Genomic DNA, 9,355 nt, shown 5'->3' on the forward strand with positions numbered 1-9,355 from the left:
TACAGTGATGAGTGCTTCGAGTATTATAAACTTTATTTAATGTGCAAATGTACACTTAATGAGAAAACAGCTAGTAAAATTACCTGGACTTGGAAGTCACATAGATAACAGGAATGTGTAAGTGTACTATTGTGGAGCACTTAGAAGTTAGGAGCTTTGCTAAGATGTATGTATGAATAAATGCAAAGCCAAGGTCCTAAAGGAGCCCAGAAATATTTCTTTCTTGATATCTACATCTTTTCAGAATATACTCCATTTTTACTGACCTTAAGGTGGCCATTCACATCTTGATGCACGTATTTCTAACTTGTTAGTGCTTCAGAATCTGCAAGAAACTGTGTAAGTGTGCTCTGGGGAAAAGGGGCACAAATTGTTCTGAAGATGGATGTTCAAATGATGAGGAGAAACTGGAAATTAATGTCAGTTCTTTATTGAACAGAACATAGAGCTGTGGTCTTTACAGCCATTCAAAGATGATAGCTCTGAAATTAAGTGATTTCTGATGTCCAGCTCTAAGGCAATAAAAATAGATGTCCAGATTTTTAGGTATGAAAACTGGGGCTTAGGAATCATAATCACCATCAGGAGGGTGCTGCACATTTGCAAACCTTCCATTTTCAGTGCTGATGTGTGGTCCAGATGTCTACGTCTGCAACTTTGAGACCACTGAGACTGCATATTCAAAGCTCTTGCTCATCCAACCTCTGAGCAGCCTGCCTCAGTGCCAAGCATAAGCAGGGCAGGCAGGACCCATCTTGCAGGATGGCTTTGCGATCTGCCACTCTTTGTTCTTTATGGTATAGCAAGTGAATCCTGTTTGGTTCTGAGTCAGAGGAGAAAAGCATTAAAATTATTCTGAAGTAATTTTCAAAGTGAAAAACGAAAGGCCTCTAACAACAGGTAATGTTATCCTCACTAAGATGTTCACCTTTGAAATAAGAGCATTGTAGTAGAAATCTAAATAGAGCCAGTCTATTTTATTATTATACTTTTTTAAGAGCAGATTTTTTTTTTCCATGACAAATTAGTCACCTTGTTTCTGGCTAAAAGATTGGAGAATAGAAAAAGAATAGCATGAGGGTAGAAAAGCTTTCTTTGAATTTAAAGTATTTTTGTCAAAATCTTGAGTGGTGCTCCTTTTTTTTTCCATTTAATTTTTTTTTTCAATTGTTTGGTTGGTTCCTCCTAAAATAGGCAAGCCACAAGAAGATTTTGAAGGACATTTAGTCTTCAGCTTGTATTCATTACAAAATATCATTCTACGTTATGGGTCTGATGAAAATATTAGAAAATAACAATAGGAACATGAAGACCTTCTTTAAGATTAAATAACTGCTTTTGCAGACAGCTACAGGGAAGTGCAATTCCTGGGAAGAAAATATTCACTATTCTTTAAAGTTAAGCAGAGAACAACAGAGCTCTGAGAGATGTACTACATAAGATTCATTACTTGTGACCCAAGTGATGATCTGTGCTTTCCAATGTATTTGTTTATTCTGTAACCGTGTTACATTAGGGGCCAAGAAATACTGTTACCAAAAGAGTTCAAATATCATCTCAAAATATTCCTTTGGATGATTCTAATTCTCTACAATTGTAGTGTGATAGGGTCAATCACTGTAAGTTGAAGCAGAAAAGCATATTAGTGGTGATATCTTAAACACTAGAGAATATTAAGAATTGTCAGTGAAGTCAGTTTTGGTGAATCTGTCCTGTTCTAGTTTTCTAGTGCTGAGTTTCTTGTACTGCCAGGACTTCCAAAACAAATTATCCGATTGGATTCTCCTTATTCTTTCTGTGCTAAATAGTATATATTTTCTGGAGTGGAAACAATCAATGGTGCTCATTCTTCCTTGGTAGTTCATCCTAACTGAGGACGTTGCAGTTCTGTTGCAGATTTCTCTCAACTGAAGCTTTTGATTAATGTAATTTCTCTTTGCCTTTCCCCAGTAATCTCTCCCAAACATTGTGGACAAGGATTTGTTTATATGTATTTTGTGGAAAAATGATTAAAAAATGATGTCTTTTCTGGCTCTCGGTATCTTAGAATTTAGTAATTTTTCTGCTACAAATAATAAATACCGTCTAAAGAAAATGTATAATCTTCAGCACCTGGAGACTGACAAGGTATTTTTGGGAGTATGTAGTGTGTACCAAGATATATTCATGCTTAGTGGCCTGTGCTGGGGGGAAAGAAGGACTTACAGGGACTAAAGTGACAATATAATATGTGCTGGTGATTGTGTGGAAGACTTAATGATACATTTGTTAAAAATACCAAATTGGCAGGCCATTAAAAAAAGAGTCATTGGGGCAAATATACATAACTTCAGACTTGATCCCAGTTCTTTCTCGGCTGTGGTTTTGATTCACACTGTAAGTTTGTATCTCGTTGTAATATTTTGGTTTTTAAACGTTTGTAGGTGATTTCTTCAGCATTATCAATCTCAAGATAACAAAATTTAGGAAATTATGCAAGTTTTCATGCTTTTACTGAAGTACCTGATATAGTCCTAAATGCTTGCATATTGGCCCTTGGTGAAAAATAACACTCTGGAGCTCTCAAAGTCCACAGTGGTGAAACACTGTATTTTTAACCCATAAAGAGTGATGGAAAGCTTCTTACACAGATGCTTCTTTCATGCACACTGAAGAGTTGACCCCAGTTTGACCATGAATTCCACTGAGTGACAGATCCTCTGAGGACGAGAAATGTTGTACAGGTATTACTAGGATCTTACTGGAACCATCTAGTATCCAGAGATTAAGTTGTAGGGATGTGGATGTGATTCAAAAGGATTCTGGAAACTGAGGATATTAAATGAGTTTGTCACTGAGATGCATGCAGCATAACTCTTTTTTATCTCTCAGTTACTGATTTTAGACAAACTACACTTAAAGCTGTAAATTCAGTGTGGATCTGTCTTGTCCTCTGTATCCTAGAGGGAAGTTTGTTCAAGGTAAATTACAATGTCGTATTGAAAACTAACAAACTTCCATCAAAACAATAATAAAAATCCATACTACTCCCACAGAATGAAAGAAAACAACAACGGCAAGAACGACACCAACTCTCACATATTTTCAATAAGAAACAGCACTGTACTAAAAGGCAGTTTACTTTTGATAAGTTTCCTTTTGATCCAGCCAATGTCCAATCAATGCAAAATTAATACTTCCCACAAGATGGCAGCGTAGGTGCATTTTATAAATTAACCTCAAAACCACTCTGCAGAAACCAAAGCAGCAGTGTTGCGATTACTTTGACATTTATAACTAAGATAATTAGAGAGTAGGTGTTTTATTATTGCAGTTAAATCTTGAGAGATATAGAATTTTAATAACTTCCATTAATACTGGATTTTAGCATTATTTATTTAAATATATAACTACTTTCTTGCCGCCTTCGTTTTGTGGTTGGAAGACATAAGCACGCTCAGCCGAAAGGTGGCTGTTTCTATACTGTAGAATGAAGGAACACCAAAGATGATGAGAAACTTTTATACCTTTTACCCCAAAGGCAAAACTGGGGCTAAGGCTTGTCATCCATACATACACAGTGTACGTTTCTGTAAGGAAAAAGCAAAGATTTTGGTTTTCTGGAGAAGAGACTGTGATGTTTAGAAGCAAACAAACAAAAAAACCATACAGTATTGGTTTTGGTCCTTGAACATAAACTAACTGCTTCTGTTCAGTAATAGGCACCTTGCCTATTAAAAGCGTTTGTACCAGTAGGAATTTTGCTGCTAGGTACTTCATTGAACATGTTGGTCCCTTACACCTATTGGAATTAATGAACACTCACAAATCTAATTTCTGATATTTAAAACTATTTAATTATGAAAATACAGTACAGATCTCATAAGAAATTCCTAGAAAGCCTGTACTGCATGTAGAAATCCATCTTGGAGAATACTAAATTCATAAAAATGTATTTTGACAAAAGTACGTGTTTGTGGGTTTTTTTAAATATGTGGTGTTTTGGAAGATGTCCAGTGGATTTCTCTTGAGATTGTCACGTTTTGCTAAACAGCAAGTGCTGTGTCTCTAAAGTATTGGAAAGTGCATCTGGGAGGCTTTCTGAAGACAACTGTTAGCTCTGTTTTCCAGAGAAAGCTGGGCAGAATATCTAAGAGATTCTGTGATCCAGGAGTACCAAGAAGGGCTTTCACAGTGCTGAACAGAGTTGAGATGTATCCAAAGACTGTAAAGACTCATGAGACTATTTCAGAGAAAGCTTAGACTGTTGTTTAAGAAATATTAGGAGTATTTGTTTTAATGCAAAAATCTACTTACATTTCTGACATAATACTGCATTCTATTCCTCCTCTAAATCTTCAGGCTGAAAAAAGGTTAACAATCTTACTTTCAAAATGTTGGCTGATTCATTTTCTTAGTTTAAAATGTTTGCCCTACCACTCAAATGTTCCCCAGTATCTGAAAACAAGAAGACACAGCTGGAAAAGAATGAAAGTCAAACCATCATCAGTGTGCCTCGCCTAAGAAAGGCATTAAGAGTATATTAAATCTGTAGTATATAATTTCTGTAAATTTCAGTTTGTAGAATATCGACTAATAATCTATGAAGTAGAAGAGGTTTTTTGTTTGTTTGTTTGTTTTGAGGAACAGATAGGAGCCATGAGCGATTACTGTGTAGTGCAGCCTAAGGGTTGCCAACAGGTAGACATTTAAATGTGCTCTTAAAATGTGATTAATTCATTTGTAACCTGTATTGTTTCTTACTGAGTGTAAGGGTAATGGAAAGAAAGAATGTGAAAACTTGGACTTCCTACAATTTCATTTGACACCAGCCATGGGAAACTGGAAAACTTGGAGTGGTATTTAAGTGAGAAAGAGCCATCTGTCACCACCTTATAAAATATTATTGTGTTTAGCTGTATCTACTACCCTACTGTGTTGTAGCAGTGCACAAAAATTATGCTACAATCTTGGAGGCATAACAAGCTTGTTTATCTTCCTCCTCTTGGCCTCTTCTTATCTTTTTGGCACAGCAAAATCTGTATGTGTTTCAAGGAAGTGTTGAGGCTTTTAGTGCTTTATACAGGTAAGTTGCTTGTTAGTGATACAGAAGTTTCGTGTTTTGTGTGTGTCAGTGAGTATATTGATGTGGAACGAACAACTTGCCAGCATATGGAAGGTAGCTAACCAAAAATATCTGTCAAAAAGGCCTTCTGCAAAGATATTTCTTATTTTGGTGCCAATAGGATTTATGTTATATTGCACTGGCTATTGAACAGTTTCAGTATGCCGCTTAAATTTAAATTGGCTTTCGAAGTTAGTAGCATGTTCAAGAACTTCCGTAGCTGGCTGGTAATTGTTGTCATGAAAAATGTGTTGCAATCAGTGAAGTCATGGAAACTTACTGTACAGGTTAACTACTGATGTTTGTTTAGTAGATTTCAGTACCTTGTTGAGGTCTCAGTCACTGCCCTGAGGCATTTATAATCAAAGATACTGAGAGATAACAAACTCGGATTGAGTTTACTTGGCTGAAATTGGTTAGCCAAGCCAAAGATGACACATGAGGCGTGACAGATAGCATATACCTCTCATTCCAGTATTAATGAGCCAATGAAAAACTGAAATATTCAAGCAATGTTTGGCGTAATAATGTAAGAGGAATTAAGTGGGAATTAGAGAGGTCTGTGTTTGTTTCCTGGGTTAATGGCATCCGGTCTCAAAGCTGAATCACTAAATGTGTCAATAACTTGGCCAGCTGACATCAGCCTGTTCCATGCTCAGTTTGCTCAATTTCAAAACATTTTACTTCATCACACCAGTGACAGTACTTCATAGAGCATTCAAGTGCAAATTTGCGTAGTTATATGCTAAAACAGGCCACTGAATTTCAAACAGTCTTATATCTGTCCTTTCTTATCTCATCTAACCATGATAGTGACATTTTCTATCGCTTAAAAGAACATTGCTGTACAGAAATCTGATGTTTTGTCAGTTATAAATAATACAGTTGTTACAGATCCATTCTCAAGGTCACTTCATTCTTAATTTGCGTTACTGAAGATTTATTATGGCTTCAAACATTTAGGTGGAAAAGATAAATAAAATGAAATCTTATTTCTTTAATTTCAATTTTGAAGATTGATAAGGTAGAGGGATTGGATAAATCCTAATTTGCTTTATTCACTGTCTATTTAGTTTGAATTCTCACAACTTTTTTTATATCAGTTGTGAGCTTCTTATTTTGTTTTTCTGTATTAGTATTCACATTCATAGTAGTATTCTACAATACTGCAAGATTTGACTGTGTTTACTGTTCTATGCTGCTTTGTTGCATTTAATAGTTTTCATTTTTATTCAATACCAGGGTTTGAGGGGGGAAGCTGTGAACTGGATAAGGAGAGAAGAAATAATCTTTATTCCTCAGATCTTGTAGAGAAAACTTTGAGTTAAGAACACCATCACACTGTTGTTATTGGGAGCCTTGAAGATGTGCACTTAAAAACACAAAAGAAAATAACTGAAAAACTGGTAAGTAGAAGGAAGAGTGAACAGGATAGTTAACGAAAATAAGAGTTGAAATAAAATAAAATGAAGATAAGGGAGGCTTAGTGAGCTTTTTCTGTGGAAAAGCAGTTACTGTGTGATGGAGAAAAAGGGAAAGATCAGAGGCACTTTTAAAAACCAGATGCATTAGTGGAAGAATGTTAGGAACCAAAGGTTTAAAAATAATCATGAGTCAAGTTGTTGAGATTTTATTTCTTCAGAGGATGAAAAAATTCTCTGCTTTGAAAAAGATTACACCTGAGTCAATTTTTGTATAGATTCTAATTCAAAAGGTAACAAAATGTTCACTGTTCTTTCTGACATGCTTTCTTATGCTAATATTTCTATGCAGAAACTCTTCATAAACAGTTCTCTTATCTGACTTAGCCTGTAGCAGAATATAAAGAACACTGAACATAAACGATTGCTGATCAAGCATTAGAACTGGTTGCTCAGGGAGGTGATTGAGTCACCGTCCCTGAAGGTGTTTAAAAAAATGTATAAATGTGGTACTAAGGGACATGGTTTAGTAGGGAAATGGTGGTGACAGATGGATGGTTGAACTTAGATGATCTTGGAGGTCTTTTCAAACCTTAATTATTCTATGATTTTTTTTCTATGATTATTGAGTAGTTCATAGTATGAGATGGAATCCATGCAGCCTTTGCATAAGACAGGACATTGAACTCAATGACGATTATTTCTTAAAATAAAATGAATTTTGGTTTTGATTTTGTGAGGTAAGGTGATTGATTACTAGCAATTAAATGTATTATCTATTGATAATACAATCAAATTGATTGTGACTACTGAGTTCAATAATGTAAGTGAAACGTCCTATCTGAGAATCACACTGTGTTAAATCGAGTAGCAAACTTTTGACATTTTATTTACAAACGGGGTGTATGAGAAGCTGAGAAATATCTTAATTACTTACTGCAGAATGAGATATTTCTCCTCTCTCTTAGACTTCCCAGCTCCATATCCAATACAAATAGAATGAGGTTTTGTTTTATTTTCTTAGATTCCTTAGAATAACACTTTCAAGTTTTCTGCATTCTAGACTAAGGAAGCTCAGGTATATCCTTTACAGTCTCTTTAACTTGCATCTTGATAGACCTGTGGATTATTCTTCTATTCAGTTTCCAAGAGATAAAAGCTGGTGAGAGGAACAAGAAAGAGTTATCACTTGATAGGAAAAATATCACTTGAAGGAAAAAACATGCTCTGCTGGACTTGTAAGCTGCTTTAGATTAGAGGTAGTAGACCACATAATTGATTTGCTATAGAGTTGGATGTGAGATGAGGAGTTGAGACTGTATTATCTGTAACCTGGATATCAGATTTGTACTGATGGGAGTCACAGCATGATATTTATCACTTGAAGCTATGCTAGAAGTTACGCGACTACGTTTCACTTCTCCTGTTGCTAAAATCATTTGCAACTGCGTGTTTAACTGATAGGTTTAAGAAACTGCATCTTTTATTTTCTCTGTTTCCAGGAAGGTATTTCTGGAGTTTTCAAGATTTGCAGTGGAGCTACAATATACTCTGGATCTAGATACAAATTCCTATAATGTGTGGTGTGATAGGCGCATAGCAACATCCTTAAGTAGAGAATTATCAGATATGCACACACTTATTGATAGATTCTCCAAAATTCTGGAGAAACCTAAATGATGGAATAGATCTCTGGAGGTCAGAGATCCCTGCATTAATTTTGTTTTTGAGACAAGCACAGATGAGATTCCCTGTCAACAATGCTCTGCCTGTATGCTAGTGGTCTCTTTCTCTGTTGCCTTAGGAGCCTGTAGGGCTCTGTACCTATTAATTCAATCTAAACCACTTCTGAGCAGTAGCGTATTGCTGACAGCTACCCAGAGCCTTATACAATTGCTAGTCCTACAGCAAATATATTTAAGATTTCTGATTTTACACTTCTGTTGCTGTGTGCATCCCGGTATCGTGCTATGCTCACTGTTTGTGAGCCTTCTGGGATGAATCAGATGTGTTATGGCATTGGTTATACAGACTGGCGTATCTCATTGCAATTCCTATAATAATAATAATAGTGAGTATGAATCAGTGCAGGAGTGGCTCAGAGTTTCGGGGAGCCAAGAGATGATTCATCCTTTGAAATAAAGAGAAGCTGCTAATAAACATTAATCGACATTTTCTGTTTTGTTTGCAGTGTACCAGCACTTGTATATACTGGGTAATCAACACAAGGATCTGAAAAAAATAAACCAATAACTGCTTTGTACATCATGAGTTAGTAGGCACACATTGAGTTGACTGTGCTCTGATTGGCACTCTCTAGTGCTAAGATACAGTGACAAATTTCACCAGTTTGCTATTGCAACAGCTGCATTACTGCGTATTGCCTACAGATTGTTAACAACAAATATGTTTAATTTAGAATTTGGTTTAGAATTTAAAGTGGCAATTTACTTCATTAAAAGGAAGACTACTCTAAAGTAGATTCAGTGGACAGGAGTGAATTTGCTCTACAGAGAATATATGTTTGCTTCTTCAGCTTGCAGCAGTTCTTGTCTGTTTGTCATATTATTTGAGTGGGATCTCATGCTTCTCTGCCTGCTGTGGCACTCACTGTGCACCCCTATTGCACTGAATCTGTATTTACAATTTAAGAGTGAATCATACCCAGCTGCAGCCCTACATGCTTCCAGCTTGTGAAAAATTCACTTGTTTCAAATGAAAAATTTTGACACTATTTTGTTATTTGTCAGTTGATGTCTTGGACTTCCTTACTGGCTTGTTCATTTGTAAGAGAGCTTTTCTGAAAATATGATGTGTATATACATAACAA

Source organism: Meleagris gallopavo, chromosome 4, assembly GCF_000146605.3.
Source record: "Meleagris gallopavo isolate NT-WF06-2002-E0010 breed Aviagen turkey brand Nicholas breeding stock chromosome 4, Turkey_5.1, whole genome shotgun sequence".
In the NCBI taxonomy this organism is placed as follows: Eukaryota; Metazoa; Chordata; class Aves; order Galliformes; family Phasianidae; genus Meleagris; species Meleagris gallopavo.